This window comes from Macrotis lagotis, chromosome 1, assembly GCF_037893015.1.
Source record: "Macrotis lagotis isolate mMagLag1 chromosome 1, bilby.v1.9.chrom.fasta, whole genome shotgun sequence".
In the NCBI taxonomy this organism is placed as follows: Eukaryota; Metazoa; Chordata; class Mammalia; order Peramelemorphia; family Peramelidae; genus Macrotis; species Macrotis lagotis.
Genome location: NC_133658.1, coordinates 552,017,715 through 552,026,807, shown reverse-complemented (window position 1 = coordinate 552,026,807; position 9,093 = coordinate 552,017,715).

Genomic DNA, 9,093 nt, shown 5'->3' with positions numbered 1-9,093 from the left:
TTGTGAACCTGGGCAAATTATATTATCTCTTAGTAAAGTTTTAAGACTCTAAGTTATGGAGACTTAGTTAAAAAAATGATTCTTTGAATTAGACACAGTGATGATTGGGTAAAAAAATATAAATATTAAACTTTATGTCTTTTTTTTTGAGGGATGTTATATGACTAAGACTAAGTTATAAAATACATACTGATCAGATTGGTAGTGGGAAGTTCCTCATTGGAATTAACCCATATCACTGAAATTATAAGCCCCCAAAAAAATAAAAATGAGGAATGTACACTTATACTGTGTTCCAGGAATAGTTCCAGGATTAATAAGCCTTAGATATTCAAATGGGTTTGTGAACTCATGATACAGAGGACAAGGTGGTAAGAGTTTTTAGATATGGATGTTTTCTGCAGAGATGTAAATTGCAACCCATCACCATATAACCATCTTTTCCTTTCTGTTCAGCACTTGGCTATGTCTTTGTAGCATTTCACCACAGGCAGTTAACCCAAAGTGCTGTGAGCCTTCTTCACTTTCCATCAAACTTAGGAAAATATGAGTGGAGTTGAGGAGCCATCTAATTGCTCTTGTTTTCATTACATGATCATTCTATGACCTCTACTTTGTATTCATTCTCTATATGTTTGGATTTATATAGTTTTCCTCATTAGAATATAAGTTCCTGGGTACTCTATTTTGCTGTTACTACGTATGGTTTAGCAAAGCCCATGACACATAATATGCACTTAATAAACACTTGTTTATTGACAGAATAATTGATAATACATTTTGCTTGCAAAATACTCTACTCTGGTCCTTCTTTGTCCTTCATCAACTTCTAATCTTCAGACACAGTTATATTTTATGATTTTATATCCAAATAACAATATTGGTAAAGTTATGATATTAAAAAGATTGGCTTTCATAACCATGAGATATTTGGGATCATTTAAGGAGATTTACAGTTTCTCTTAAGAAACTCAATGAAGATTGTTCAGTTCTGGAATCAATTGTTTGTCCATCAGAAGTATCTGACCAACCATACATATTGTTGGATAAGTACTGTAGGATATCCAGAAAAATGTATGCCATATTATGAGCAATAGTAATTCTTTATCTGCTTTTTTTCATTTGTTAAAATAAAAAATCTTTTCAGTAGTTATAGATATTATCCAGGAGATTAAACATTACTCCATGTTTTAATCCTTGAAGACAATGGAAGTTTGACCATCTATATCTGACTAGATTTAGGGAATTTTTTCAACTTGAACTGTATGTTATTGTTCGTCTGTGATATTGAAAAGCAATTTTTGGATGAATGTCTTCCTCCATTATATTTCACTTGCCATTAATGATCAGAGACCTGCCAAATATTAGCACTTCTCATATCTTTTCTAAGGAATCTTGAATAATATTCGATGTGTAGAAGGAAGAAATATGTTGAAAGACAGAATTTAAAGTAGTATTTTCTATACCTAAGTAAATTTCTTTAAAATTAAAATTACAAACAAATCAATAAGTCAAATTATTAAGAAGAGATTATTTGAAAGACATTGTGCAAAGTTACTGGAATACAATGAAAGGCAAAACAAAAAAAAAAAAAACCATACAAACAAATACAGTCCCTGATCTCAAATAGCTTACAGCCTAATAGGAGAGTACAATAAACAAAATATTTACAGGGTTACTTGTAGATGATGTCAAAAGGAAGATACTAGCAATAAGAAGGATTGAGAAAGATTTCCTGTAATAGGTGGAATTTCAGCTGGTATATAAGAGAAGTCAGGGAGGCTAAATTAGGAAGATATTAAGGGAGGAATTTCCAAGCATGATGAAAAATGCATAGAATAAGGAGATGGAATTTCATATGCAAGGTATGGCAAGCAGGCTAGTATCACTGAATCACAGAAATTGTGGGGGACTATGATATAAGAAACCTAGAAAAGTAGGATGGTCAAGGATAGGAATATTTTAAAAGCCAATAAGATTTTACATTCAATCCTGTAAATGATAGAGAGGGCTAGATTTTGTTTAACTTTTGGGAAGGAGAAGGTATGGTCTGTTCTGCCCTTTAGGAAGATTAATTCATCAACTTAGTGGAACAGGCAGTGAAGTGGAAAGAGACCTGAGGCATGAAGACCAACCAGTAGACTTTGCCATAGTTTAAGTATGTGGTGATTAGAGTCTGTACCAAGCAGGTGACAGTGTCAGAAGGAGGCATATGAAAGAAATGCTAGAAAGGTTCATGGAATCTTTCTTGGAAATTGATTACATTCTGGGAATTAGATATTTGAGGAACTGAGAATGACAATGAGATAGACATAGTAATATCTTATATTTTCTACATCTTTCACCCAATTTTGTGATGGTAAAGATGTGGTCTAATACTACGTCTTATACATACTTATATGTTCACTACTGGTAGCCTAATTAGGGTTGCATTTTTTATTTTTTTCCTAATTTTTTAATCCAATTTTCATCCAATTCCAATTATTATTCAAATTTTTACTTTAGAGCTTTTCATTTTAAAAGTTTTGTATAGCTGGTGTAGTAGGCATATAGGTTTTAGTTGTCAATGTTCATTGTCACCTTTTTAGTATCAATAGGGTCATGAGATTATTGATCTAGAACTGGAAGGGACCCGTTTGACCATCAAATCCACCTCCTTCATTTTTTCAGATGCTCCAAGGTCCAGAGAGTTGAAAACACTTGTCTAAATTTACAGATGGTGCTAACCCAGATCTTCTGCCTCTGGTCTTTTATATATGTATGCATGCATTTTTATGTATATTTATCTATGTATATATTTCTATACATAATTATAAAATATAATATGTATTATCCTTTGTATATGCTTCTAAAAGTTTTCCTTTCCTTCAGATATCCTGTGAACCTCCCACAATATCCCATATTAACATTTCAGGCATGGACATTTTCTACATGAATTGTTATTATTCAACAATTTTTTCTACCTTTGTTCCCTTTAGAGTCATTCTTTTTTCCTCTATTATACAGAATTGGAATTGTGATATTAGAGGCTAAGCATAATAATTCTACTATCCTTAATAATGAAAAGTTTTTTTTTAAAAAAAATTTGGAGATATTTTACAATTCTTCTCTTTCTGCCTTCCATTTTTCATTTGGTAAGCACCTTTAAGATAATGTATGTGACTTTCTTTAAATTAGTTTTGCCCTCCACTACTTCTCTTTTATGAAGAAATATTGCTCTTGTTATCCTTAAGTTTATCTCTAAGAGGCATTAAAAACATGGTTATAGTCTAAACTGGTGTTAGCTATCACTGTCATATCTCTCTGTATATAAGTAATTGAAGTATTTGTTAACTAAGGCACCCAGCAAGATCTTCTGGCAGTGTATTGGCACAGCATTGACTTTTGTTTTCAAGGCAAATGGGGTTAAGTGGCTTGCCCAAGGCCACACAGCTAGGTAATTAGGTCTGAGGCTGGATTTGAACTCAGGTACTCCCAACTTCAGGGCCGGTGCTCTATCCACTGCCCCACCTAGCTGCCCCTACAACATTGACTTTTGTATGTAATCCACAGTAGATTTATAAACTGCCTTAGAATTTAAATTCAGATAATTTTTTGGGACTTAAGACAATGTAGGTGCTTATCACTATTTTTAAGTGTTAAAATATGGATATTTTTAAAAGACAGAGGTTGTTCTAGTCAAAAATATTTTTAGCACCTCTATGTGAGGCACTACTAGAAAAACAATAATTAAAAATATAATCTACTGTTTTCATTATTTAGAAATTAGTTTAATGGTTTCTGTAACAAACCCATGTAAATAAATTTTAATTTTAATACAGTGTGTTATGCTTGTAGAAACAAAAAAAAGTTTATCATTTCTAGACCACTATGGTTTTTAATTTCTGTACAATGTCAACAATACAGAACAAGTGGGACGCTTTTTCAAAATTTCCAAATTCCAAAGCTAAAGTTTTCAAAATTTCAAATTAGATAGATGGATAAACAATAACACTTTGCTAAGCAGCAATAGGAGCAGTAACCTTTCCAAGTTCTACATTCATTGAACAAAAGAATACACGTTAGACTTTCAGTTCACTGTTTCCAAAAAACCCCCCTAAAAAACACCCCCCCCTTTCCCCAAAAAGAATTAAAAAAAAAGTCTCAGAAAAAAATGACATTCTGTTACTGATATGATACCTAGTGGCTTTTATTAGCTTTTCAATCATAGTCTGAAAAAACAAAAGTCTATCAGGAATAACATCATTAAAAAAACAGCTCTTGTATAGCATGGTCACTTTAGAACTAGGTTTACTTGAAGAACTTACAATTAACTGAGGGGAAACACACATTTTTCTAAAAAAAAAAGCATAATGGAAAATAGTACAAAGTAGGGATTAAAAAAAAAAGGTCAGAAGTTTTCTAGGAAAATTTAAAGAGCTCTCATTAATGGGGCAGAGCCAAGATGGTGGCAGGAAAACACCCTCTCTCAGGTGCTCTCTCCAAAATATTTCAAAATCCTTAAAATTATGACTCTAACTAAATTTTCAGGAGACAGAACACACAGAAAGCTCCAGTGAGACAATTCTCCAGTTCAAGGTAACCTAGAAAATAGTAGGAAGGCACTGTTCCACAGCGTTGGTGGGGCAACAGTGGTCAGAGGGAAGAAGCTTCAGTCTCCAGGAACAGCCCCAGGGCACTTGGGTCCCTGGGAGCCTGAGCTCCTGGGCAGCAAAAGCAGTTTCCTGACCAGCGCTCTATCCACTGCACCACCTAGCTTCCCCAGGAAGCGCCAAGCACAACTTGGAAGATCAGCAGGGAGATCTCTGCCAGAGCAAACATGAAACTCAGGCCAGCATAGTCCTCCTCACCATGACCATGGCCCTCAGTACAGCCCAGATCCCAGAAATGGAAGCAGGCCCATGAAGCCACCAGTCGCTGCCCAGCAGCTGCTCCCTGAGCACTTAGCCCACAGAAGATAAGGGAGTGGAGAGAGACAACTGAGGTCTGTCCTCTGTCCTTGGGTCAGGACTCTAGGACTTTGACCACATTCGGACCTTGGTCTTAGTTTGGTGCTCCATAGCAGTGAATTTCTGGCCATTTAACAGACCAGGAGAGCAATCAGAGCCTTACATAGTAGGTCCTTGCAGGGGATGTCCCAATAATACTCACAAGCTCAGGAAGCACCCTAAAACCAGGCACAGGCTGGGGAAATGAGTTAACGGAAAAAAAAAAGGAACCTGACCTTAGACGATTACTTTGGCCCCATGGAGGACCAAAATACACAATCTGAAGATGAGAAAGTACAAGCTTCTGCATCTAAAGACTCCAAGAAATATCAAAGTTGGGCTCAGGTCATGGCAGAGTTCAAAAAAAATTTGAAATTGGGAAAAGAAAATGGGAGATGCAGGAAAAACATGAAAACAAAGTCATCAGCTTAGTCAAGGAAATCCAAAGAAATGCTAAAGAAAATAACATTAAAAACCAGTTTAGGTCCAATGGATAAAACAGTTCAAAAAGGTATTGAGGAGAAGAATACTTTAGTAATATATATATATATATATATATATATATATATAATATATATATAATATATATATATATATTATATATAATATATATTATATATAATATATATACTTTAGTTATATATATATATATATATATATATATATATATGTTTTTGCAAGGCAAATGGGGTTAAGTGGCTTGCCCAAGGGCACACAGGTAGGTAATTATTAAGAGCCTGAGGGGCTGGATTTGAACTCAGGTACTACAGACTCCAGGGCCAGCGCTCTATCCACTGCACCACCTAGCTTCCCCAGAAGAATACTTTAAAAAGCAGAATTGACCCAATGGAAAGGATGTAAGAAAGCTCTCTTAGGACAGCTAGGTGGCGCAGTGGATAAAGCACTGGCCTTGGAGTCAGGAGGTCCTGAGTTCAAATCTAACCTCAGGTACTTACTAATTATCGATCTGTGTGACCTTCAGCAAACCATTTAACCCCATTGCCTAGCAAAAACAAAAAAAAGCTCTATGAAGAAAACAAATCCTTCAGATGTAGAATGGAGCTAAAGGAAGCTGATGACTTTGTGAGAAATCAAGACAATAATTCAACACCAAAAGAATGAGAAACACAACTGACCTGGAAAACAGATCCAGAAAGATAATTTAAAAATTGGGCTACCTGAAAGTCATGATCAGGAAAAGAATCTTGACCTCATTTTGAAAGAATTGCTACAAGAAAATTGTGCTGCTATCCTAGAAGCAGAGGGTAAAATAGAAATTGAGAGAATCCACTGATCTCCCTGCCCTCCACAGAAAGGGATTCAAAAAAACCAATGCCCAGGAATGTTATAGCCAAGTTACAGAACTCCCAAGTCAAAGAGAAAATATTATAAACAGTCAGAATGAAACAATTCAAATATAGTGGAACTACACTCAGGATTACCCAGGATTTAGCAGCAATTTACATTAAGGGCTCATAGGGCTTGGAATATAATATTCTGGAAGGCCAAAAAGAGCTTGGAATGCAACTGAGAGTCAACTATCCAGCAAAGCTGAACATCTTCTGGGGTGGGGGTGGGGGAATGGATTTTTGATGAGATGGGGGATTTTCAAATGCTCCTGTTGAAACAACCAGAGCTGAACAAAGAGTTTGGTCTTCAAGTACAGGACTCAGGTGAAGCATAGGGAAAGTGGATGAGAAGGACAAATTATGAGAGACCTGATGATGATGAACTGCATGTATTCCTACATGGAAAGATGATACTGATAATACTCATATGAACCTTCTCATTTCATAGAGTAAGTAGAAGGAGCTTTTATAGATGAAGCACAGGAGAGAAATGAATTTGAAGACATAATATATGGTAAAAATGTTGTCAATGGGTGAAAGGGAAATGTACTGGGAGAAAGAGTAAGGAAAGGAAGAATAGGCTAAGCTATTTCATTTAAAAGATATTTCATATTGCAATGGTATGAAAGGGGGAAAGGCAAAGGGAAATGAGGGTGTCTTCATTCTTATCAGGAATGACTCAGAAAGGAAATAACATACACACTCAATAGGGTACAGACATCTAGAAGAAAAAGGAGAGAAGAGGGACGAGGGGGAAGGGTGGTATGGGTGATAGAGGGGAGGGTAGATCATAGGAGAGGATAGTCAGAACACATTTTCTTTTTCACTTTTTGCAAGGTAGTGGGATTGGGAGGCCTGTCCAAGACTAAGGGGCTATGTGTTTGCTGGGTCTCTGGAGTGAAATGTAGACTTGGGGCCTCTTGGCCCCAAGCCCAGTGCTCTGCTTGCTGCCACTTTCCTGCCTCACAGCACATTTTTGAAGAGGGACAGAGTAAAGGGAGAGAGAAAATATAATAGATGGTAATGGGGAGGAATGAATGGAGGGAATTACAATCAGCAACAGCAATTGTGGAAAAAATATATAAGTAACTTCTATGATGAACTTATGATAAAGAATGTGATCCACCCTAGACAGAGCTGATGGTATCAGAACACAGACTGAAATAAATTTTTTCCCTTTCTTTCACTCTGTTTCTCATGAAGTTTTATATTTATAAGGGGGGGTATTATGTTTACTCTTAAACAAGAATAATTTAGTAATGTGTAAATAAATTAAAGAAATAAAAGTTCATTAATCTCAAAAAAGAGAAACTTTAAGGAGGAAAGGCAGAAAGTATGTGGCATGCTGGGGTGGCATACAAGACCACATGGAGATGGGAATGGAAGAATTAGACAATTAGAAAACAGTAAATAGGAATAACTTTTAAGAGGCTTGGGAAGAAAAAGTGGAGAACTTTAAATCCTGGGTTTGAAGTTCTGTTTCATTATTTGAGTTAACAACTGAAGGTTTTTGAGAAGAATGGTACAAAAAGATCCAGGTATTAGGCAATGCTTTGGTAGTTGTGTGATGAATGAACTGGAAACTGTTGACAATAGAGTCAAGGAGACAGGTTAGGAACCTATTTACTTGTTATATGAGATTGGATGAGGGTTTAAATTTGGGTGATAAACAGATGAGTTGACAGGAAGAGATAGATGTGAGAGATGTTGTCAAGATAATATCAGTGATAATAGGTAGCAGACTGATAAACCATTATCTACTAGACAATAAGCCAAAGATGAATCTCTCCATGATTAGCTTTGGGCAATAGCAGACATCTATTTCAGACCCTTATCTAAATTCTGAGCCCAGCTCTGTTGTCTCTTCCCTCTAGAAATCCCTGATTCAGGGCAGCTAGGTAACTCAGTAGATAGAACACTTGCCCTAGAGTCAGGAGGACCTGAGTTCAAATCCTGTCTCAGACACTTAATAATTACCTAGCTGTGTGACTTCAGGCAAGTTACTTAACCCCACTTCCTTGCAAAAAACACAAAACAAAACAAACAAAAGATCATGATTTCCTAAACTCCTTAAACTTTCTTAGAGAATTTAGATCTTGTCTTTATCCCCTGACTTATACTCCTTTGCATTATATTTATTTATGAAAATTCTGTATTTCAACCAGTTGATTGAAAATGCTATGAATGAAAATATAGTTATATTTTTAATCATTGTTTTTCTGGTACCTCTTACAGTGTCCCACATGTAGTAGGTGCTAAAATGTTTTTGATCAGAACTACCTTGTGCAGCCAAGTATTTTGAGATGATTCATATTTCAAAACCTGAAGTACAGAGAAACATACCTTGGTAAAACCCACTAGAGGCTGTATTCAGTTGACATAGTCTTCAAGAATCCATTGCCATCTCAATTTTATAAGCAGATATCAGAAAAAGTCATTGGAAAGTCTTTCATCCAATTTGCCATTTCTCCAACTTCCTGACAATGGTAGAATGGTGGCGGAAGATGAAAAGCATTGTATGAGGCACTAGACATAAAAAGAAAAAAAATGAAAAATCTGTCAGACCCACATTTTTCTTTTTTATTATTTGTGGTATTTTATTTTTTCCAATTACATATAAAGATAATTTTCAACATTTATTTTTTCTTTCTTAATTTTCCAACTACATTATAATGGTACTTTTAAAAAAAGTTTTTGCAAGGCAGTGTGCCCAAGGTCACAGCTAGGTAACTATTAACTGAGACCAGATTTGACCT